Source organism: Tamandua tetradactyla, chromosome 9 (assembly GCF_023851605.1).
Source record: "Tamandua tetradactyla isolate mTamTet1 chromosome 9, mTamTet1.pri, whole genome shotgun sequence".
In the NCBI taxonomy this organism is placed as follows: Eukaryota; Metazoa; Chordata; class Mammalia; order Pilosa; family Myrmecophagidae; genus Tamandua; species Tamandua tetradactyla.
The window spans coordinates 29,977,836-29,986,354 of NC_135335.1; the positions used below are offsets into that span (position 1 = coordinate 29,977,836).

The following is an 8,519-nucleotide window of genomic DNA, read 5'->3' on the forward strand; positions in this document are numbered from 1 at the left end:
TAAGTCGGAATACTGGGTAAAGGACGATATGGTCCATATTTTCAAACTTCAACCTCTGTGAGATACCAATGGGAGAGATGTTTATTTGGTGCAAAAATTATATTTTGGGTAGCACATTATCTAATTTAACTTGCATGGTCAGTTTTCTTCAATGCCATAATTTCATAGAATCTTGAATAGGGCATGAGCTCTTGTTGATTTATATAGGTTAGTGTGATGCCCTGATATATCCCAGAGTAATATGGGCAGAGCATAAAAAAATATTTGCCAAGTCCCCTTAGGGACTGGAGAAAAAGGAGGAAATATTGAACTTCCCCACCTGGGGGATTCCTGATAGTCTCACAAGCAGTGGGGACAACCAAATCAATAGGCTGAGCCTCAATCTTGGTCTCGCTGCTATGAAACTTATTCCTGCAAAAGAGAAATTAAGCCTACTTATAATTATGCCTAAGAATCACCCCCAGAGAACCTCTTTTGTTGCTCAGAAGTGGCCTCCTTCTCTAAGCCACCTCAGAAGTGGCCTCCCTCTCTAAGCCACCTTGACAGATGAACTCATTGCCCTCCCCACCACGTGGGACATGACTCCCAGGGGTGTAAACCTCCCTGACAATGTGGGACCTAACTCCCAAGGATGAGCTGGGACCTGACATTACAGGAATGAAAAAACCTTCTCGACCAAAAGGGGGAAGAGAGAAATGAGACAAAATAAAGTCTCAGTGACTGAGAGATTTCAGTCACTGAGAGGTTATCCTGGAGGTTATTCCTATGCATTATACAGATATCCCTTTTTAGTGTATGGTGTATTGGAGTGGCTGGAGGGAAGTACCTGAGACTGTTGAGCTGTATTCCAGTAGCCTTGATTCTTGAAGATGATTGTATAACTATATAGCTTTTAGGATGTGTCTGATTGTGAAAACCATGTATCTGATGCTCTTTTTATCCAGAGCATCATGGATAGATGAGTATAAAAATAAGAACAGAAATAAATAATAGGGGGAAATAAAGGGTAAAAATTGTGTAGATTGAAATACTAGTGGTCAATGAGAAGGGGTGGGGGTATGGGATGTATGGGTTCTTTTTTTCTTTCTTTTTATTTCTTTTTCTGGAGTGATGAAAATGTTCTAAAAATGATCACAGTGAAGAATACACACCTACGTGCTGACACTGGGAGCCCCTGATTGTACACCATGGTTGGACTGTACATGCGTGGAGATTTCTCGATAAAAGTATTTTTGAAGTACGTTGTTAGAATTTTAATTGCTATTGCATTGAATCTGTAGATCAAGTTGGGTAGAACTGACATCTTAACGGCATTCAATCTTCTTATCCATGAACACAGAATATCTTTCTATCTATTAAGATCTTTGTTTTCCTTTATCAGTGTTTTGTTGTTTTCTGTGTACAGGTCCTTTTCATCCCTGGTTAAATTTATTCCTAAATTATCGTTTCTTTTAGTGGCTATTTTAAATGGAGTTTTTTCCTTAATTGTCTTCTCAGCAAAGTCAGTACTTGTATATGGAAACATTACTGACTTTTGTATATTAATCTTGTATCCCACCATTGTGCTGAATTCATTAGCTCGAGTAGCTTTGTCATGGATTTCTCAGGATTTTCCTTGTATAGGATCATATCATCTGCGAGTAATGAAAGTTTTACTCCTTCCTTTCTTATTTGGATGCCTTTTGTTCCTGTCTCCTGCTTTGTCGCTCTACCAAGAACTTCGAGTACAATGTTGAATAGTGGTGACAATGTGCAGCCCTGTCTTGCTCCTCATCTTAGAGGGAATGGTGAAAGCACTTTTTTATAATTGTGCTATTAACTATGGCCCATGGGCTAACTTAGGGTTCACTGTTGTGTGCCGTTCCATGGATTTGATGAATTTTATTCTAGTACCCTATACACAGCCTAATGTTTCCTCTTTTAACCACATCCAGTGTTGCTAATTATGTTCAAAAATGCTGTGCTACCATCACCACCATCCATTACCAAAACATTTCCATCACTCCAAAAGAAACCCTGTACAATTTATGCCTTAACTCCTTATTCCCTATCCCCACCCTATACCTTGGCAACCTAATATTCTAGACTGGGACACTTTGGGTTTGCTTATTGTGAATGTTTCATATCAGTGAAATCATACAATATTTGTCCTTTTCTGTTTGGCTTATTTCACTCAACATGATGTCTTCAGGGCTCATCCATGTTGTCACATGAATCTGAACTTTGTCCCTTTTTAATAATAAATATTATTCCATTGCATGTATATACCACATTTTGCTTATGCACCCAAATTTTGATGGGCACTTGGGCCACTTCCATCTTTTAGCAATTGTGAATAATGCTGCTAAGAACACTGCTGTGCAATATCTGTTAGAGTGTGTGCTGGTTTGAAAGGAAGTATGTCCCCTAGAAAAGCCATGTTTTAATCAAAATCCCGTTTCATAAAGGTAGAATAATCCCTATTCAATACCGTGTGTTTGAAACTGTAATCAAATCATCTCCCTGGATGATGTGATTTAGTCAAGAGTGGTTGTTAAGCTGGATTAGGTGACGACATGTCTCCACCCATTTGGGTGGGTCTTGATTGGTTTACTGGAGTCCTACAAAAGAGGAAACACTTTGGAGAATGAAAATTCAGAGAGAACAGAGAATGCTGCAGCACCACGAAGCAGAAAGTCCACCAGCCAGCTACCTTTGGAGATGAAGAAGGAAAACACCTCCTGGAGAGCTTCATGAAACCAGAAGCCAGGAGAGAAAGCTAGCAGATGATGCTGTGTTTGCCATGTGTCCTTCCAGCTGAGAGAGAAGCCCTGACCGAGTTCACCATGTGCCTTCTCATTTGAGAGAGAAACGCTGAACTTATCGGCCTTCCTGAACCAAGGTATCTTTCCCTGGATGGATGCATTTGATTGGACATTTCTATAGACTTGTTTTAATTGGGACATTTTCTCGGCCTTAGAACTGTAAACTAGCAACTTATTAAATTCCCCTTTTTTAAAAAGCCATTCCATTTCTGGTGTATTGTATTCTGGCAGCTAGCAAACTAAAACAGAGTCCTTCCTTTGAATTCTTTTGAGTATATACTTAGCAGTGGGATTGCAAAGTCAAACGGTAATTCAATACTTAGCCTTCTGAGGAACTGCCATATTGTCTTCTACAGTGATTGCACCATTAAAAATTCCCACCAGCAATGAACAAGTATTCCCATTTCCCCACATCCTCTACAACACTTGCAGTTTTCTAATTTTTTAAATAGTTGCCATTCTCGTGGATGTGATTTGCATTTCTCTAATGGCTAGTGATGTTGAGCATCTTTTCATGTGCTGTTTTGCCCTTTGTATATATTCCTTGGGAAATATCTATTCAAGTCTTTTTCATGTTTTTAATTGGGTTGTCTGTTCTTCTGTTGTTGAGTTAGAGGATTTCTTTTTGTATTCTGGATATTAAATCCTTATCAGCTAAGTGGTTTCCAACTGTGTTCTCCCATTGAGTAGGTTGTAATTTTACTTTCATGATGAATTCCTTTGAGGCACAACAGTTTTAAAGTTTGATAAGGTCCCATTTATCTATTTTCTTCTTTTTTTCTTTTTTGCTTGAACTTTGGGTTTAAAGTCTAAAAGCCCATTGCCTAACACAATGTCCTGAAAATGCTTCCTTATATTTTCTTCTAGGAAGTTTACAGTTCTGGCTCTTATATTTACATCTTTGATATCTTTTGAGTTTATTTTAGCATATGGTGTGAGGCTGCGGTTCACCTTCATTCTTTTGTAAATGAAGATCCAGTTTTCCCACATCATTTGTGGAAGAGACTATTCTTTCTTTGTCCCCTATCAAAAATCAATTGGCCATAAATGTGAGGGCTGATTTCTGAGCTCTCAATTTGATTCTACTAGTCTATTTGTCTGCCCTTGTGCCAGTCCCATACTGTTTTGATGACTATGGCTTTGTAATAAGCTTTACAATTGGGATGTGTGAGTCTTCCAACTGTGTTCTTTTTCAAGATGGCTTTGGCTATTCAGGACCCTTTACCCTTGTATATAAATCTGATGATTGGCTTTTCCATTTGTAAAAGAAAGTTGTTGGAATTTTGTGGGATTGCATTGAATTTGTAAATCAGTTTGAGTAGAATTGATATCTTAAAAATGTCTAGTCTCCCAATCCAGGAACACATATATCCTTCCATTTATTTAGGTCTTCTTTGATTTCTTTTTGCAATGTTTTGTAGCTTTCTGTAAACAAGTCCTTTATATCCTTAGTTAGATGTATTCCTAGATATTTTATTTTTTATTTGCTATTGTAAATGGAATTTTATTTTATTTCTTCTTCTAATTGTTCATTACAAATATATAGAAACACTACTGATTGGGAAGTGTTTGTCATATACCACACTAGTTTGTTGATTTTATTTATTAGCTCTAGGAGCTTTATTGTGGGTTTTTCAGTATTTTCTGTATATACTGTCATGACATTTGCAAAGAGAAAAAGTTTTACTTTTTCCTTTCCAATTTCAATGTCTTTTGTTTCTTTTTCCTGCCTAATTGTTCTGACTAGCACTTCTAGTACAATGTTGAATAACAGTGGTGACAGTGGGAATCCTATACTGTTCCTGATTTTAGAGAAAAAGCTTCCAGTCTTTTTCTGGAAAGCTTTAACATTAATCATAATGTTAGCTGTGGGCTTTTCACATATTCCCTTTATTATGTTGAGAAAGTTTCCCTCCATTCCTAGTTTTCTAAATGTTTTTATCAAGAAGGGGTGCTGAGTTTTGTCAAATGCATTTTCCTCATTGAGATGATCATGTGGGTTTTTTCCCTTCATTCTATTAATATGGTGCATTACATTAATTGATTTTCTTATGTTGAACCATGTTTGCATACCTGGGATAAAATCCCACTTGATCATGGTGTATGATTATTTTAATATGCCTTTGCATTCAGTTTGATATTATATTTTAGGATTTTTGCATCTGTAGTCATGAGAGTTATTGATCTGTAATTTTCTTTTCTTGTAGTATCTTTATCAGGCTTTGGTATGGGGGGATGTTGACTTCATAGAATGAATTAAGTGTTCCCTCTTCTGTCATTTCTTGGATGAATTCATAAGGATTTGTGTTAATTCTTCTTGGAATGTTTGGTAAAATTCCTTTTTGAAGCCATCTGGTCCTGGGCTTTCTTTGTTGGAAGGTTTTTAAATGATTGACTCAAACTCTTTACTAGTTATTTATTTGTTGAGATCTTTAGGTTACTACTTACATGGTATATATTTTTCATTCTGTCACTTTCAACCTATTTATGTGTTTGAATATAAGTCTCCTATAAACAGCATATAGTTAATAATTTTTTTTTACCCATTCTGTCTATCCCTGCCTTTCAACTAGAGAGTTCAATTCATTAACATTTAAAGTAACTACTGATAATGCAAGATTTTCTTTTTTTCATTTTGTTATTTTGTGTTTGTAAGGTTTTGCACGTTTTGACCCTCAATTCTTCAGTTATTGTATATTTCCATATTTATTTGCCTTTTTAAATTGCACCATATTGAATCTCTTCTCATTTCTTTCTGTATTTCTTTTCATGTATTTTGTTTGTGGTGACCATGAGGTTAAAATTTAACATCCTAAATCTATAACAATCATATTTGATTTGATACCAATTTGACCACAATGGCATACCCCTCCATCTCCCCAATTTTTTGTACTTGTTAAAAATTATATCTTTGTGCACTGTATTTCCAAAAGCATAGATTTATCATTATGTCTTATGCATTTGCAGTTTAGCACCGTAGGAAGAAAGAAGCAGAGTTACCTACCAAAAAATACGATACAATAGTACTGGCATTTATAATTACCCAAATGGTTACCTTTAACAGAGGTCTTTATTTCTTTATGTCACTTTGAACTACTGTCTACTGTCCTTTCTTTTTGGTCTCAAGAACTCCCTTAGCAATGCTTATAGGGCAATTCTAGTAGTGATGAATCCTTCAGCTTTTGTTTACCTGGAAATGTCTTAATCTCTCCTTCATTTGTGAAAGGAAATCTCTCTGGATATAAGATTATTGGATTGGCAATTGTTTTCTTTCAGTATTTAAAACTGCCTTCCTGTCTCCATGGTTTCTGATGAGAAGTCACCACTCGGTCTAATTGTCACTCCCTTGCACATAACACATTGCTTTTCTCTTCCAGCTTTCAGAACTTTCTCCTTGTCCTTGGCATTTGCTAGTTTGTTCAATATGAGGGGGCATATTTTTCTTCAAGTGTATTTTGTTTGGTGTTGTCTGGGCTTCTTGAATGTCTATATTCATATCTTTTGCTAAGTTTTGGAAGTTTTCTGTCAATATTTCTTTGACTATTCCTTCTGTCCCTTTCTCTCTTTCTAGAACTCCCAGAGTGTGTATATTCGTACACTCGACGGTGTCCCAGAGGCCTCTTAGGCTCTTTTCACTTTTTATAATATTTTTTACTTCTACTTCTCAGCCTGACTCATTTCAATTGTCTTCTCTTCAAATTCACTGATTCTTTCTTCTGTCAGGTCTAATCTGCTATTGAAACTGTCCTGGGAATGTCTCACTGCAGTTACTGTAGTCTTCAACTCCAGTACTTCTGTTTGGTTCCTTTCAAAGATTTCTGTCCCTTTATTGAGATTCTCATTTTGGTCATTCATTGTTTTCCCAACAGTTTTTGGTTCTTTCTTTGTGTTTTCCTTCATCTCCTTGACCATTATGATTTTTTTTTAAGATTTATCTGGCATGTCCACTGCTTGGTCTTCTTCCCTGATGTTCCTGGATTTTTATCTTCTTTTTTTGAATGGGCCATCATTTTCCTGTTCTTTGTTTGTCTTGCAATCTTTTGTTGCACACTGTGCACTTTAATATTTTAAAATATTACCTTTGGGATTTATTCCCTGAGACTTCTATTCCTTGATTTTGTAACCAGCTGGTGGTAAGACAGAGGTTTTGCTGGGCTGGCAGCCCTCCTGTCAGGAAGGCCAGCCCAAGGTAAATGCAGAGTGCAGGGCCCCCCAGGCCTTTTCTGGGCATGCATCTTGTCCTGGGCTTCTGCTTGCTAGTGGTTTACAAGTTCTCCAGCTTATAAGAGCTTTAATTCCCTCTCTACTTCCCAGGAGACAGACCTCCTCCCTCTCCGGGGGTTCCTCTGCTGGATTTGGACAGGTAAGCCTTGGTCCCGGACCACCCACCTCATTTGTTTCTTACACTGCTTCCCTGTCAAGCTGCATTTGCTGGGAGTGAAAATTCTGGGGAGGGGGTCACACCAGAGAAGAGTTTCCCAAGTCAGTGTTTCCCAGCTGGAACAAGGCCAGGGACCCACAACTAGAGCACAGGCCAGCTCCAGACTGCCCTGAGGGACCAGGAAAGGCACAGGAATTTCTTCCATGGTTTCTCAAAGTTACGCTTTCTTGGCCTGCCCAGAAAATGCAGCCCTTCAACTGTCCTCTGCAGCTCTGAGCATGGTGTCTTTAAGTGTCCTCCGTGGCTTGCCCTGGGCAAGCTGGAGCAATGACCGCCCTCAGAGTCAAAACCTGTGAACAGTGATTGGCCCGTGTCCACCCTGGATCTCGGGGAAGTTGAGAGTACCAGCAAACAATGTCAGGGGCCAGACCCCAGTGCTGCCTGCTGGGAGACCGGGGGCTGGGCAGCAAGAACTGCTGCCCAGAGAAAGCAATTTACTGGTGGCATTTAACATATTTACCAGCTTCTTCCTCCTGCTCTTCCTTGAATGCTGTACAGTGTTTTACTGGACTCCAGGGTTTTGCAATAGTTGACAGATCGTCCTTACCTGTTTAATAGTTGTTCTGGTAGAGGAACCGATTCCTGGAACTTACTATTCTGCCATTTTCCTACAATGCTCTGAGCCTGTTTCTTCATGTGTTAGAAGAGTATATTTAAAAATGTAACTTGGAGGGTGCGTGGGTAGTTCAGTGGTTAGAATGCCCGCCTTTCATGCGGGAGATCTGGGTTCGATTCCTAGTCCATGTACCCCCCCCCCAAAAAAAATGTAACTTGTTAGACTTGTCCTGGAAGCAGAGGCATCATCACCCCTGCATTCCACAGCCTTCTGGACCTTTCTTCTCCTTTCTAGCTTGAAATTCCCTCCATTGTGGTCATACATGACTTGGGCACCCAAGGAGGAAAACGTTGTCTCCAGAAGCTGCCGTGGAAAAAATTTATTCATCCATGAAAGAAGTTAAGAGGAAGACTCTGCGAAGAGACACAAGGACAAGTAAGTTTTGTTAGAGTAATCTGGAACGGAAATCTGGAGCCAAGAGAGTCTTGGGAGAATGGACGTTAGAAGGGACAGGATGGGGAAAACACTCTCCAGGCCAAACAAAGACCCCAGCTGGGTCCATTTCTGGGGTGACTGAAGCAGCCAGGTCCTCCCACCACAGGGGCAGCTGGTAGCTCCATACCCCTCATTCAGGCATGCTGGGCAGGCTGGGTCAGGGCAGTGGGCTGCCTGCTCGGGTCCTATGGCCTCTACCCCTTGAGCTGCCAGTACTGCCTCC

The 8,519-nt window shown here is 39.2% G+C and overlaps 1 non-coding gene across 1 annotated transcript; it reads left to right on the top strand.

The window, feature by feature from the left end:
* The first annotated feature begins 7,920 nt into the window (after positions 1 to 7,920).
* TRNAE-UUC (transfer RNA glutamic acid (anticodon UUC)) lies at positions 7,921 to 7,992 on the top strand. Its single transcript has one exon. It is a non-coding gene; the product is annotated as a tRNA-Glu (tRNA).
* The last annotated feature ends 527 nt before the right edge of the window (positions 7,993 to 8,519 follow it).